Raw genomic sequence first — 13,989 nt, 5'->3', positions numbered from 1 at the left:
GCGGAAGGAAGCGCTTTCGTCAAATGCGGCCGAAAACTAACATTTTGTGTGTTGGGAGAAAAGCCGAACGCGAATTCTGCCGTGCTCCTACATTAGATGAGCGCCAACGGTCATACCATGATGAATACACCGGTTCTTGTCCGATCACCGAAGTTAAGCATCATCGGGCCCGGCTAGTACTTGGATGGGTGACCGCCTGGGAAACCCGGGTGCTGTTGGCTCCCTTCCTTTTGTTTTTTTGTTATGTCGCCAGCCCAATTTTCAAACTACCTTTCTGTTGTGACAAAGATGCTTCCTTAAGCCTTTTAAACTACTGTAATGGTACGAAAATGCAGTAATTAACTCAGTTTGAGGGAGAATGTGCTAACCAAGTTTGCCAAGAAGACTTTGAAAACGACAAAACAGTACGAATCGGCAGGTGATTTCTGAAATACGTCACCGCCTATTGTTGTGTAGGAGTGTAGAGTTCCAAATTTGATTTGTAACCACGAATGTATTCCTTAGTCGTCTCGTCTCGTCCCGCAGACGTTTGTCGTGCTTGCGCTGTCATATGGACCACGACCCGAGCGGCAGCGAGCGGCAGTAGAGCAAAGTCGGGACAAGTCGGGACGGGGACAGGGACAGGGATAGGAATGGTGCGAATGCACTGCAAACTACGCAGACACCTGGTGTGAGGCGAGGCGAGGCGAGGCGAGGCGAGGACGCCCACATCGCTACCAGTGGCGCCCTCCAGCATGACACTGCCACACCCCGCACAGGCCCTCCGCTGAACACCAGGGACAAGATGCGTCCTCCGCTAGTGTCGAAGGCTGCACGCGCCCAGCGAATGACAGGGGGTGCAACGAGCAGCAGTGCGTCTCACACACGCGGCGGTGCGCCCGCCAATTTGGCCGTCGCTCTGCTGGGACGCCGGGCGCGCCTCCCCGCGCCGTCCTCGAGGAACTGGCGGTTGCGGAAGGAAGCGCTTTCGTCAAATGCGGCCGAAAACTAACATTTTGTGTGTTGGGAGAAAAGCCGAACGCGAATTCTGCCGTGCTCCTACATTAGATGAGCGCCAACGGCCATACCATGATGAATACACCGGTTCTCGTCCGATCACCGAAGTTAAGCATCATCGGGCCCGGATAGTACTTGGATGGGTGACCGCCTGGGAAACCCGGGTGCTGTTGGCTCCCTTCCTTTTGTTTTTTTGTTATGTCGCCAGCCCAATTTTCAAACTACCTTTCTGTTGTGACAAAGATGCTTCCTTAAGCCTTTTAAACTACTGTAATGGTACGAAAATGCAGTAATTAACTCAGTTTGAGGGAGAATGTGCTAACCAAGTTTGCCAAGAAGACTTTGAAAACGACAAAACAGTACGAATCGGCAGGTGATTTCTGAAATACGTCACCGCCTATTGTTGTGTAGGAGTGTAGAGTTCCAAATTTGATTTGTAACCACGAATGTATTCCTTAGTCGTCTCGTCTCGCCCCGCAGACGTTTGTCGTGCTTGCGCTGTCATATGGACCACGACCCGAGCGGCAGCGAGCGGCAGTAGAGCAAAGTCGGGACAAGTCGGGACGGGGACAGGGACAGGGATAGGAATGGTGCGAATGCACTGATAACTACGCAGACACCTGGTGTGAGGCGAGGCGAGGCGAGGCGAGGCGAGGAAGCCCACATCGCTACCAGTGGCGCCCTCCAGCATGACACTGCCACACCCCGCACAGGCCCTCCGCTGAACACCAGGGACAAGATGCGTCCTCCGCTAGTGTCGAAGGCTGCACGCGCCCAGCGAATGACAGGGGGTGCAACGAGCAGCAGTGCGTCTCACACACGCGGCGGTGCGCCCGCCAATTCGGCCGTCGCTCTGCTGGGACGCCGGGCGCGCCTCCCCGCGCCGTCCTCGAGGAACTGGCGGTTGCGGAAGGAAGCGCTTTCGTCAAATGCGGCCGAAAACTAACATTTTGTGTGTTGGGAGAAAAGCCGAACGCGATTTCTGCCGTGCTCCTACATTAGATGAGCGCCAACGGTCATACCATGATGAATACACCGGTTCTCGTCCGATCACCGAAGTTAAGCATCATTGGGCCCGGCTAGTACTTGGATGGGTCACCGCCTGGGAAACCCGGGTGCTGTTGGCTCCCTTCCTTTTGTTTTTTTGTTATGTCGCCAGCCCAATTTTCAAACTACCTTTCTGTTGTGACAAAGATGCTGCCTTAAGCCTTTTAAACTACTGTAATGGTACGAAAATGCAGTAATTAACTCAGTTTGAGGGAGAATGTGCTAACCAAGTTTGCCAAGAAGACTTTGAAAACGACAAAACAGTACGAATCGGCAGGTGATTTCTGAAATACGTCACCGCCTATTGTTGTGTAGGAGTGTAGAGTTCCAAATTTGATTTGTAACCACGAATGTATTCCTTAGTCGTCTCGTCTCGTCCCGCAGACGTTTGTCGTGCTTGCGCTGTCATATGGACCACGACCCGAGCGGCAGCGAGCGGCAGTAGAGCAAAGTCGGGACAAGTCGGGACGGGGACAGGGACAGGGATAGGAATGGTGCGAATGCACTGCAAACTACGCAGACACCTGGTGTGAGGCGAGGCGAGGCGAGGCGAGGCGAGGAAGCCCACATCGCTACCAGTGGCGCCCTCCAGCATGACACTGCCACACCCCGCACAGGCCCTCCGCTGAACACCAGGGACAAGATGCGTCCTCCGCTAGTGTCGAAGGCTGCACGCGCCCAGCGAATGACAGGGGGTGCAACGAGCAGCAGTGCGTCTCACACACGCGGCGGTGCGCCCGCCAATTTGGCCGTCGCTCTGCTGGGACGCCGGGCGCGCCTCCCCGCGCCGTCCTCGAGGAACTGGCGGTTGCGGAAGGAAGCGCTTTCGTCAAATGCGGCCGAAAACTAACATTTTGTGTGTTGGGAGAAAAGCCGAACGCGAATTCTGCCGTGCTCCTACATTAGATGAGCGCCAACGGCCATACCATGATGAATACACCGGTTCTCGTCCGATCACCGAAGTTAAGCATCATCGGGCCCGGATAGTACTTGGATGGGTGACCGCCTGGGAAACCCGGGTGCTGTTGGCTCCCTTCCTTTTGTTTTTTTGTTATGTCGCCAGCCCAATTTTCAAACTACCTTTCTGTTGTGACAAAGATGCTTCCTTAAGCCTTTTAAACTACTGTAATGGTACGAAAATGCAGTAATTAACTCAGTTTGAGGGAGAATGTGCTAACCAAGTTTGCCAAGAAGACTTTGAAAACGACAAAACAGTACGAATCGGCAGGTGATTTCTGAAATACGTCACCGCCTATTGTTGTGTAGGAGTGTAGAGTTCCAAATTTGATTTGTAACCACGAATGTATTCCTTAGTCGTCTCGTCTCGTCCCGCAGACGTTTGTCGTGCTTGCGCTGTCATATGGACCACGACCCGAGCGGCAGCGAGCGGCAGTCGAGCAAAGTCGGGACAAGTCGGGACGGGGACAGGGACAGGGATAGGAATGGTGCGAATGCACTGAAAACTACGCAGACACCTGGTGTGAGGCGAGGCGAGGCGAGGCGAGGCGAGGAAGCCCACATCGCTACCAGTGGCGCCCTCCAGCACGACACTGCCACACCCCGCACAGGCGCTCCGCTGAACACCAGGGGCAAGATGCGTCCTCCGCTAGTGTCGAAGGCTGCACGCGCCCAGCGAATGACAGGGGGTGCAACGAGCAGCAGTGCGTCTCACACACGCGGCGGTGCGCCCGCCAATTCGGCCGTCGCATTGCTGGGACGCCGGGCGCGCCTCCCCGCGCCGTCCTCGAGGAACTGGCGGTTGCGGAAGGAAGCGCTTTCGTCAAATGCGGCCGAAAACTAACATTTTGTGTGTTGGGAGAAAAGCCGAACGCGAATTCTGCCGTGCTCCTACATTAGATGAGCGCCAACGGTCATACCATGATGAATACACCGGTTCTCGTCCGATCACCGAAGTTAAGCATCATCGGGCCCGGCTAGTACTTGGATGGGTCACCGCCTGGGAAACCCGGGTGCTGTTGGCTCCCTTCCTTTTGTTTTTTTGTTATGTCGCCAGCCCAATTTTCAAACTACCTTTCTGTTGTGACAAAGATGCTTCCTTAAGCCTTTTAAACTACTGTAATGGTTCGAAAATGCAGTAATTAACTCAGTTTGAGGGAGAATGTGCTAACCAAGTTTGCCAAGAAGACTTTGAAAACGACAAAACAGTACGAATCGGCAGGTGATTTCTGAAATACGTCACCGCCTATTGTTGTGTAGGAGTGTAGAGTTCCAAATTTGATTTGTAACCACGAATGTATTCCTTAGTCGTCTCGTCTCGTCCCGCAGACGTTTGTCGTGCTTGCGCTGTCATATGGACCACGACCCGAGCGGCAGCGAGCGGCAGTAGAGCAAAGTCGGGACAAGTCGGGACGGGGACAGGGACAGGGATAGGAATGGTGCGAATGCACTGAAAACTACGCAGACACCTGGTGTGAGGCGAGGCGAGGCGAGGCGAGGCGAGGAAACCCACATCGCTACCAGTGGCGCCCTCCAGCACGACACTGCCACACCCCGCACAGGCGCTCCGCTGAACACCAGGGGCAAGATGCGTCCTCCGCTAGTGTCGAAGGCTGCACGCGCCCAGCGAATGACAGGGGGTGCAACGAGCAGCAGTGCGTCTCACACACGCGGCGGTGCGCCCGCCAATTCGGCCGTCGCTCTGCTGGGACGCCGGGCGCGCCTCCCCGCGCCGTCCTCGAGGAACTGGCGGTTGCGGAAGGAAGCGCTTTCGTCAAATGCGGCCGAAAACTAACATTTTGTGTGTTGGGAGAAAAGCCGAACGCGAATTCTGCCGTGCTCCTACATTAGATGAGCGCCAACGGTCATACCATGATGAATACACCGGTTCTCGTCCGATCACCGAAGATAAGCATCATCGGGCCCGGCTAGTACTTGGATGGGTCACCGCCTGGGAAACCCGGGTGCTGTTGGCTCCCTTCCTTTTGTTTTTTTGTTATGTCGCCAGCCCAATTTTCAAACTACCTTTCTGTTGTGACAAAGATGCTTCCTTAAGCCTTTTAAACTACTGTAATGGTACGAAAATGCAGTAATTAACTCAGTTTGAGGGAGAATGTGCTAACCAAGTTTGCCAAGAAGACTTTGAAAACGACACAACAGTACGAATCGGCAGGTGATTTCTGAAATACGTCACCGCCTATTGTTGTGTAGGAGTGTAGAGTTCCAAATTTGATTTGTAACCACGAATGTATTCCTTAGTCGTCTCGTCTCGTCCCGCAGACGTTTGTCGTGCTTGCGCTGTCATATGGACCACGACCCGAGCGGCAGCGAGCGGCAGTAGAGCAAAGTCGGGACAAGTCGGGACGGGGACAGGGACAGGGATAGGAATGGTGCGAATGCACTGCAAACTACGCAGACACCTGGTGTGAGGCGAGGCGAGGCGAGGCGAGGCGAGGAAGCCCACATCGCTACCAGTGGCGCCCTCCAGCATGACACTGCCACACCCCGCACAGGCCCTCCGCTGAACACCAGGGACAAGATGCGTCCTCCGCTAGTGTCGAAGGCTGCACGCGCCCAGCGAATGACAGGGGGTGCAACGAGCAGCAGTGCGTCTCACACACGCGGCGGTGCGCCCGCCAATTTGGCCGTCGCTCTGCTGGGACGCCGGGCGCGCCTCCCCGCGCCGTCCTCGAGGAACTGGCGGTTGCGGAAGGAAGCGCTTTCGTCAAATGCGGCCGAAAACTAACATTTTGTGTGTTGGGAGAAAAGCCGAACGCGAATTCTGCCGTGCTCCTACATTAGATGAGCGCCAACGGCCATACCATGATGAATACACCGGTTCTCGTCCGATCACCGAAGTTAAGCATCATCGGGCCCGGATAGTACTTGGATGGGTGACCGCCTGGGAAACCCGGGTGCTGTTGGCTCCCTTCCTTTTGTTTTTTTGTTATGTCGCCAGCCCAATTTTCAAACTACCTTTCTGTTGTGACAAAGATGCTTCCTTAAGCCTTTTAAACTACTGTAATGGTACGAAAATGCAGTAATTAACTCAGTTTGAGGGAGAATGTGCTAACCAAGTTTGCCAAGAAGACTTTGAAAACGACAAAACAGTACGAATCGGCAGGTGATTTCTGAAATACGTCACCGCCTATTGTTGTGTAGGAGTGTAGAGTTCCAAATTTGATTTGTAACCACGAATGTATTCCTTAGTCGTCTCGTCTCGTCCCGCAGACGTTTGTCGTGCTTGCGCTGTCATATGGACCACGACCCGAGCGGCAGCGAGCGGCAGTCGAGCAAAGTCGGGACAAGTCGGGACGGGGACAGGGACAGGGATAGGAATGGTGCGAATGCACTGAAAACTACGCAGACACCTGGTGTGAGGCGAGGCGAGGCGAGGAAGCCCACATCGCTACCAGTGGCGCCCTCCAGCATGACACTGCCACACCCCGCACAGGCCCTCCGCTGAACACCAGGGACAAGATGCGTCCTCCGCTAGTGTCGAAGGCTGCACGCGCCCAGCGAATGACAGGGGGTGCAACGAGCAGCAGTGCGTCTCACACACGCGGCGGTGCGCCCGCCAATTTGGCCGTCGCTCTGCTGGGACGCCGGGCGCGCCTCCCCGCGCCGTCCTCGAGGAACTGGCGGTTGCGGAAGGAAGCGCTTTCGTCAAATGCGGCCGAAAACTAACATTTTGTGTGTTGGGAGAAAAGCCGAACGTGAATTCTGCCGTGCTCCTACATTAGTCGAGCGCCAACGGCCATACCATGATGAATACACCGGTTCTCGTCCGATCACCGAAGTTAAGCATCATCGGGCCCGGATAGTACTTGGATGGGTGACCGCCTGGGAAACCCGGGTGCTGTTGGCTCCCTTCCTTTTGTTTTTTTGTTATGTCGCCAGCCCAATTTTCAAACTACCTTTCTGTTGTGACAAAGATGCTTCCTTAAGCCTTTTAAACTACTGTAATGGTACGAAAATGCAGTAATTAACTCAGTTTGAGGGAGAATGTGCTAACCAAGTTTGCCAAGAAGACTTTGAAAACGACAAAACAGTACGAATCGGCAGGTGATTTCTGAAATACGTCACCGCCTATTGTTGTGTAGGAGTGTAGAGTTCCAAATTTGATTTGTAACCACGAATGTATTCCTTAGTCGTCTCGTCTCGTCCCGCAGACGTTTGTCGTGCTTGCGCTGTCATATGGACCACGACCCGAGCGGCAGCGAGCGGCAGTAGAGCAAAGTCGGGACAAGTCGGGACGGGGACAGGGACAGGGATAGGAATGGTGCGAATGCACTGCAAACTACGCAGACACCTGGTGTGAGGCGAGGCGAGGCGAGGCGAGGAAGCCCACATCGCTACCAGTGGCGCCCTCCAGCACGACACTGCCACACCCCGCACAGGCGCTCCGCTGAACACCAGGGACAAGATGCGTCCTCCGCTAGTGTCGAAGGCTGCACGCGCCCAGCGAATGACAGGGGGTGCAACGAGCAGCAGTGCGTCTCACACACGCGGCGGTGCGCCCGCCAATTTGGCCGTCGCTCTGCTGGGACGCCGGGCGCGCCTCCCCGCGCCGTCCTCGAGGAACTGGCGGTTGCGGAAGGAAGCGCTTTCGTCAAATGCGGCCGAAAACTAACATTTTGTGTGTTGGGAGAAAAGCCGAACGTGAATTCTGCCGTGCTCCTACATTAGTCGAGCGCCAACGGCCATACCATGATGAATACACCGGTTCTCGTCCGATCACCGAAGTTAAGCATCATCGGGCCCGGATAGTACTTGGATGGGTGACCGCCTGGGAAACCCGGGTGCTGTTGGCTCCCTTCCTTTTGTTTTTTTGTTATGTCGCCAGCCCAATTTTCAAACTACCTTTCTGTTGTGACAAAGATGCTTCCTTAAGCCTTTTAAACTACTGTAATGGTACGAAAATGCAGTAATTAACTCAGTTTGAGGGAGAATGTGCTAACCAAGTTTGCCAAGAAGACTTTGAAAACGACAAAACAGTACGAATCGGCAGGTGATTTCTGAAATACGTCACCGCCTATTGTTGTGTAGGAGTGTAGAGTTCCAAATTTGATTTGTAACCACGAATGTATTCCTTAGTCGTCTCGTCTCGTCCCGCAGACGTTTGTCGTGCTTGCGCTGTCATATGGACCACGACCCGAGCGGCAGCGAGCGGCAGTAGAGCAAAGTCGGGACAAGTCGGGACGGGGACAGGGACAGGGATAGGAATGGTGCGAATGCACTGCAAACTACGCAGACACCTGGTGTGAGGCGAGGCGAGGCGAGGCGAGGAAGCCCACATCGCTACCAGTGGCGCCCTCCAGCACGACACTGCCACACCCCGCACAGGCGCTCCGCTGAACACCAGGGACAAGATGCGTCCTCCGCTAGTGTCGAAGGCTGCACGCGCCCAGCGAATGACAGGGGGTGCAATGAGCAGCAGTGCGTCTCACACACGCGGCGGTGCGCCCGCCAATTTGGCCGTCGCTCTGCTGGGACGCCGGGCGCGCCTCCCCGCGCCGTCCTCGAGGAACTGGCGGTTGCGGAAGGAAGCGCTTTCGTCAAATGCGGCCGAAAACTAACATTTTGTGTGTTGGGAGAAAAGCCGAACGCGAATTCTGCCGTGCTCCTACATTAGATGAGCGCCAACGGCCATACCATGATGAATACACCGGTTCTCGTCCGATCACCGAAGTTAAGCATCATCGGGCCCGGATAGTACTTGGATGGGTGACCGCCTGGGAAACCCGGGTGCTGTTGGCTCCCTTCCTTTTGTTTTTTTGTTATGTCGCCAGCCCAATTTTCAAACTACCTTTCTGTTGTGACAAAGATGCTTCCTTAAGCCTTTTAAACTACTGTAATGGTACGAAAATGCAGTAATTAACTCAGTTTGAGGGAGAATGTGCTAACCAAGTTTGCCAAGAAGACTTTGAAAACGACAAAACAGTACGAATCGGCAGGTGATTTCTGAAATACGTCACCGCCTATTGTTGTGTAGGAGTGTAGAGTTCCAAATTTGATTTGTAACCACGAATGTATTCCTTAGTCGTCTCGTCTCGTCCCGCAGACGTTTGTCGTGCTTGCGCTGTCATATGGACCACGACCCGAGCGGCAGCGAGCGGCAGTCGAGCAAAGTCGGGACAAGTCGGGACGGGGACAGGGACAGGGATAGGAATGGTGCGAATGCACTGAAAACTACGCAGACACCTGGTGTGAGGCGAGGCGAGGCGAGGAAGCCCACATCGCTACCAGTGGCGCCCTCCAGCACGACACTGCCACACCCCGCACAGGCGCTCCGCTGAACACCAGGGGCAAGATGCGTCCTCCGCTAGTGTCGAAGGCTGCACGCGCCCAGCGAATGACAGGGGGTGCAACGAGCAGCAGTGCGTCTCACACACGCGGCGGTGCGCCCGCCAATTCGGCCGTCGCTCTGCTGGGACGCCGGGCGCGCCTCCCCGCGCCGTCCTCGAGGAACTGGCGGTTGCGGAAGGAAGCGCTTTCGTCAAATGCGGCCGAAAACTAACATTTTGTGTGTTGGGAGAAAAGCCGAACGCGAATTCTGCCGTGCTCCTACATTAGATGAGCGCCAACGGTCATACCATGATGAATACACCGGTTCTCGTCCGATCACCGAAGATAAGCATCATCGGGCCCGGCTAGTACTTGGATGGGTCACCGCCTGGGAAACCCGGGTGCTGTTGGCTCCCTTCCTTTTGTTTTTTTGTTATGTCGCCAGCCCAATTTTCAAACTACCTTTCTGTTGTGACAAAGATGCTTCCTTAAGCCTTTTAAACTACTGTAATGGTACGAAAATGCAGTAATTAACTCAGTTTGAGGGAGAATGTGCTAACCAAGTTTGCCAAGAAGACTTTGAAAACGACACAACAGTACGAATCGGCAGGTGATTTCTGAAATACGTCACCGCCTATTGTTGTGTAGGAGTGTAGAGTTCCAAATTTGATTTGTAACCACGAATGTATTCCTTAGTCGTCTCGTCTCGTCCCGCAGACGTTTGTCGTGCTTGCGCTGTCATATGGACCACGACCCGAGCGGCAGCGAGCGGCAGTAGAGCAAAGTCGGGACAAGTCGGGACGGGGACAGGGACAGGGATAGGAATGGTGCGAATGCACTGCAAACTACGCAGACACCTGGTGTGAGGCGAGGCGAGGCGAGGCGAGGCGAGGAAGCCCACATCGCTACCAGTGGCGCCCTCCAGCATGACACTGCCACACCCCGCACAGGCCCACCGCTGAACACCAGGGACAAGATGCGTCCTCCGCTAGTGTCGAAGGCTGCACGCGCCCAGCGAATGACAGGGGGTGCAACGAGCAGCAGTGCGTCTCACACACGCGGCGGTGCGCCCGCCAATTTGGCCGTCGCTCTGCTGGGACGCCGGGCGCGCCTCCCCGCGCCGTCCTCGAGGAACTGGCGGTTGCGGAAGGAAGCGCTTTCGTCAAATGCGGCCGAAAACTAACATTTTGTGTGTTGGGAGAAAAGCCGAACGCGAATTCTGCCGTGCTCCTACATTAGATGAGCGCCAACAGCCATACCATGATGAATACACCGGTTCTCGTCCGATCACCGAAGTTAAGCATCATCGGGCCCGGATAGTACTTGGATGGGTGACCGCCTGGGAAACCCGGGTGCTGTTGGCTCCCTTCCTTTTGTTTTTTTGTTATGTCGCCAGCCCAATTTTCAAACTACCTTTCTGTTGTGACAAAGATGCTTCCTTAAGCCTTTTAAACTACTGTAATGGTACGAAAATGCAGTAATTAACTCAGTTTGAGGGAGAATGTGCTAACCAAGTTTGCCAAGAAGACTTTGAAAACGACAAAACAGTACGAATCGGCAGGTGATTTCTGAAATACGTCACCGCCTATTGTTGTGTAGGAGTGTAGAGTTCCAAATTTGATTTGTAACCACGAATGTATTCCTTAGTCGTCTCGTCTCGTCCCGCAGACGTTTGTCGTGCTTGCGCTGTCATATGGACCACGACCCGAGCGGCAGCGAGCGGCAGTCGAGCAAAGTCGGGACAAGTCGGGACGGGGACAGGGACAGGGATAGGAATGGTGCGAATGCACTGAAAACTACGCAGACACCTGGTGTGAGGCGAGGCGAGGCGAGGAAGCCCACATCGCTACCAGTGGCGCCCTCCAGCACGACACTGCCACACCCCGCACAGGCCCTCCGCTGAACACCAGGGACAAGATGCGTCCTCCGCTAGTGTCGAAGGCTGCACGCGCCCAGCGAATGACAGGGGGTGCAACGAGCAGCAGTGCGTCTCACACACGCGGCGGTGCGCCCGCCAATTTGGCCGTCGCTCTGCTGGGACGCCGGGCGCGCCTCCCCGCGCCGTCCTCGAGGAACTGGCGGTTGCGGAAGGAAGCGCTTTCGTCAAATGCGGCCGAAAACTAACATTTTGTGTGTTGGGAGAAAAGCCGAACGTGAATTCTGCCGTGCTCCTACATTAGTCGAGCGCCAACGGCCATACCATGATGAATACACCGGTTCTCGTCCGATCACCGAAGTTAAGCATCATCGGGCCCGGATAGTACTTGGATGGGTGACCGCCTGGGAAACCCGGGTGCTGTTGGCTCCCTTCCTTTTGTTTTTTTGTTATGTCGCCAGCCCAATTTTCAAACTACCTTTCTGTTGTGACAAAGATGCTTCCTTAAGCCTTTTAAACTACTGTAATGGTACGAAAATGCAGTAATTAACTCAGTTTGAGGGAGAATGTGCTAACCAAGTTTGCCAAGAAGACTTTGAAAACGACAAAACAGTACGAATCGGCAGGTGATTTCTGAAATACGTCACCGCCTATTGTTGTGTAGGAGTGTAGAGTTCCAAATTTGATTTGTAACCACGAATGTACTCCTTAGTCGTCTCGTCTCGTCCCGCAGACGTTTGTCGTGCTTGCGCTGTCATATGGACCACGACCCGAGCGGCAGCGAGCGGCAGTAGAGCAAAGTCGGGACAAGTCGGGACGGGGACAGGGACAGGGATAGGAATGGTGCGAATGCACTGCAAACTACGCAGACACCTGGTGTGAGGCGAGGCGAGGCGAGGCGAGGAAGCCCACATCGCTACCAGTGGCGCCCTCCAGCACGACACTGCCACACCCCGCACAGGCGCTCCGCTGAACACCAGGGACAAGATGCGTCCTCCGCTAGTGTCGAAGGCTGCACGCGCCCAGCGAATGACAGGGGGTGCAACGAGCAGCAGTGCGTCTCACACACGCGGCGGTGCGCCCGCCAATTTGGCCGTCGCTCTGCTGGGACGCCGGGCGCGCCTCCCCGCGCCGTCCTCGAGGAACTGGCGGTTGCGGAAGGAAGCGCTTTCGTCAAATGCGGCCGAAAACTAACATTTTGTGTGTTGGGAGAAAAGCCGAACGCGAATTCTGCCGTGCTCCTACATTAGATGAGCGCCAACGGCCATACCATGATGAATACACCGGTTCTCGTCCGATCACCGAAGTTAAGCATCATCGGGCCCGGATAGTACTTGGATGGGTGACCGCCTGGGAAACCCGGGTGCTGTTGGCTCCCTTCCTTTTGTTTTTTTGTTATGTCGCCAGCCCAATTTTCAAACTACCTTTCTGTTGTGACAAAGATGCTTCCTTAAGCCTTTTAAACTACTGTAATGGTACGAAAATGCAGTAATTAACTCAGTTTGAGGGAGAATGTGCTAACCAAGTTTGCCAAGAAGACTTTGAAAACGACAAAACAGTACGAATCGGCAGGTGATTTCTGAAATACGTCACCGCCTATTGTTGTGTAGGAGTGTAGAGTTCCAAATTTGATTTGTAACCACGAATGTATTCCTTAGTCGTCTCGTCTCGTCCCGCAGACGTTTGTCGTGCTTGCGCTGTCATATGGACCACGACCCGAGCGGCAGCGAGCGGCAGTCGAGCAAAGTCGGGACAAGTCGGGACGGGGACAGGGACAGGGATAGGAATGGTGCGAATGCACTGAAAACTACGCAGACACCTGGTGTGAGGCGAGGCGAGGCGAGGAAGCCCACATCGCTACCAGTGGCGCCCTCCAGCACGACACTGCCACACCCCGCACAGGCGCTCCGCTGAACACCAGGGGCAAGATGCGTCCTCCGCTAGTGTCGAAGGCTGCACGCGCCCAGCAAATGACAGTGGGTGCAACGAGCAGCTGTGCGTCTCACACACGCGGCGGTGCGCCCGCCAATTCGGCCGTCGCTCTGCTGGGACGCCGGGCGCGCCTCCCCGCGCCGTCCTCGAGGAACTGGCGGTTGCGGAAGGAAGCGCTTTCGTCAAATGCGGCCGAAAACTAACATTTTGTGTGATGGGAGAAAAGCCGAACGCGAATTCTGCCGTGCTCCTACATTAGATGAGCGCCAACGGCCATACCATGATGAATACACCGGTTCTCGTCCGATCACCGTAGTTAAGCATCATCGGGCCCGGCTAGTACTTGGATGGGTGACCGCCTGGGAAACCCGGGTGCTGTTGGCTCCCTTCCTTTTGTTTTTTTGTTATGTCGCCAGCCCAATTTTCAAACTACCTTTCTGTTGTGACAAAGATGCTTCCTTAAGCCTTTTAAACTACTGTAATGGTACGAAAATGCAGTAATTAACTCAGTTTGAGGGAGAATGTGCTAACCAAGTTTGCCAAGAAGACTTTGAAAACGACAAAACAGTACGAATCGGCAGGTGATTTCTGAAATACGTCACCGCCTATTGTTGTGTAGGAGTGTAGAGTTCCAAATTTGATTTGTAACCACGAATGTATTCCTTATTCGTCTCGTCTCGTCCCGCAGACGTTTGTCGTGCTTGCGCTGTCATATGGACCACGACCCGAGCGGCAGCGAGCGGCAGTCGAGCAAAGTCGGGACAAGTCGGGACGGGGACAGGGACAGGGATAGGAATGGTGCGAATGCACTGCAAACTACGCAGACACCTGGTGTGAGGCGAGGCGAGGCGAGGAAGCCCACATCGCTACCAGTGGCGCCCTCCAGCATGACA

At 54.8% G+C, this 13,989-nt stretch overlaps 15 non-coding genes across 15 annotated transcripts; all 15 read left to right on the top strand.

Moving 5' to 3' along the window:
• Positions 1 to 102: 102 nt before the first annotated feature.
• Positions 103 to 221, top strand: LOC126115389 (5S ribosomal RNA). Its single transcript, XR_007525429.1, has one exon. It is a non-coding gene; the product is annotated as a 5S ribosomal RNA (ribosomal RNA).
• An 832-nt stretch (positions 222 to 1,053) lies between these two features.
• On the top strand, positions 1,054 to 1,172 carry LOC126115154 (5S ribosomal RNA). Its single transcript, XR_007525216.1, has one exon. It is a non-coding gene; the product is annotated as a 5S ribosomal RNA (ribosomal RNA).
• Positions 1,173 to 2,004: 832 nt separating this feature from the next.
• On the top strand, positions 2,005 to 2,123 carry LOC126115338 (5S ribosomal RNA). The gene has a single exon (XR_007525383.1). It is a non-coding gene; the product is annotated as a 5S ribosomal RNA (ribosomal RNA).
• Positions 2,124 to 2,955: 832 nt separating this feature from the next.
• LOC126115153 (5S ribosomal RNA) lies at positions 2,956 to 3,074 on the top strand. Its single transcript, XR_007525215.1, has one exon. It is a non-coding gene; the product is annotated as a 5S ribosomal RNA (ribosomal RNA).
• Positions 3,075 to 3,906: 832 nt separating this feature from the next.
• LOC126115350 (5S ribosomal RNA) lies at positions 3,907 to 4,025 on the top strand. Its single transcript, XR_007525394.1, has one exon. It is a non-coding gene; the product is annotated as a 5S ribosomal RNA (ribosomal RNA).
• Positions 4,026 to 4,857: 832 nt separating this feature from the next.
• Positions 4,858 to 4,976, top strand: LOC126115408 (5S ribosomal RNA). Its single transcript, XR_007525446.1, has one exon. It is a non-coding gene; the product is annotated as a 5S ribosomal RNA (ribosomal RNA).
• An 832-nt stretch (positions 4,977 to 5,808) lies between these two features.
• LOC126115152 (5S ribosomal RNA) lies at positions 5,809 to 5,927 on the top strand. The gene has a single exon (XR_007525214.1). It is a non-coding gene; the product is annotated as a 5S ribosomal RNA (ribosomal RNA).
• Positions 5,928 to 6,749: 822 nt separating this feature from the next.
• On the top strand, positions 6,750 to 6,868 carry LOC126115151 (5S ribosomal RNA). Its single transcript, XR_007525213.1, has one exon. It is a non-coding gene; the product is annotated as a 5S ribosomal RNA (ribosomal RNA).
• Positions 6,869 to 7,695: 827 nt separating this feature from the next.
• On the top strand, positions 7,696 to 7,814 carry LOC126115149 (5S ribosomal RNA). Its single transcript, XR_007525211.1, has one exon. It is a non-coding gene; the product is annotated as a 5S ribosomal RNA (ribosomal RNA).
• An 827-nt stretch (positions 7,815 to 8,641) lies between these two features.
• On the top strand, positions 8,642 to 8,760 carry LOC126115148 (5S ribosomal RNA). The gene has a single exon (XR_007525210.1). It is a non-coding gene; the product is annotated as a 5S ribosomal RNA (ribosomal RNA).
• Positions 8,761 to 9,582: 822 nt separating this feature from the next.
• On the top strand, positions 9,583 to 9,701 carry LOC126115406 (5S ribosomal RNA). The gene has a single exon (XR_007525444.1). It is a non-coding gene; the product is annotated as a 5S ribosomal RNA (ribosomal RNA).
• An 832-nt stretch (positions 9,702 to 10,533) lies between these two features.
• Positions 10,534 to 10,652, top strand: LOC126115185 (5S ribosomal RNA). The gene has a single exon (XR_007525244.1). It is a non-coding gene; the product is annotated as a 5S ribosomal RNA (ribosomal RNA).
• An 822-nt stretch (positions 10,653 to 11,474) lies between these two features.
• On the top strand, positions 11,475 to 11,593 carry LOC126115146 (5S ribosomal RNA). Its single transcript, XR_007525209.1, has one exon. It is a non-coding gene; the product is annotated as a 5S ribosomal RNA (ribosomal RNA).
• An 827-nt stretch (positions 11,594 to 12,420) lies between these two features.
• On the top strand, positions 12,421 to 12,539 carry LOC126115145 (5S ribosomal RNA). Its single transcript, XR_007525208.1, has one exon. It is a non-coding gene; the product is annotated as a 5S ribosomal RNA (ribosomal RNA).
• Positions 12,540 to 13,361: 822 nt separating this feature from the next.
• Positions 13,362 to 13,480, top strand: LOC126115331 (5S ribosomal RNA). Its single transcript, XR_007525377.1, has one exon. It is a non-coding gene; the product is annotated as a 5S ribosomal RNA (ribosomal RNA).
• Positions 13,481 to 13,989: the final 509 nt, after the last annotated feature.

The sequence above is a fragment of the Schistocerca cancellata genome, unplaced genomic scaffold (genome assembly GCF_023864275.1).
Source record: "Schistocerca cancellata isolate TAMUIC-IGC-003103 unplaced genomic scaffold, iqSchCanc2.1 HiC_scaffold_317, whole genome shotgun sequence".
Lineage (NCBI taxonomy): Eukaryota > Metazoa > Arthropoda > Insecta > Orthoptera > Acrididae > Schistocerca > Schistocerca cancellata.
The sequence above is the reverse complement of the archived record's forward strand: the minus strand, read 5'-3'. Positions and strand labels throughout refer to the sequence as shown.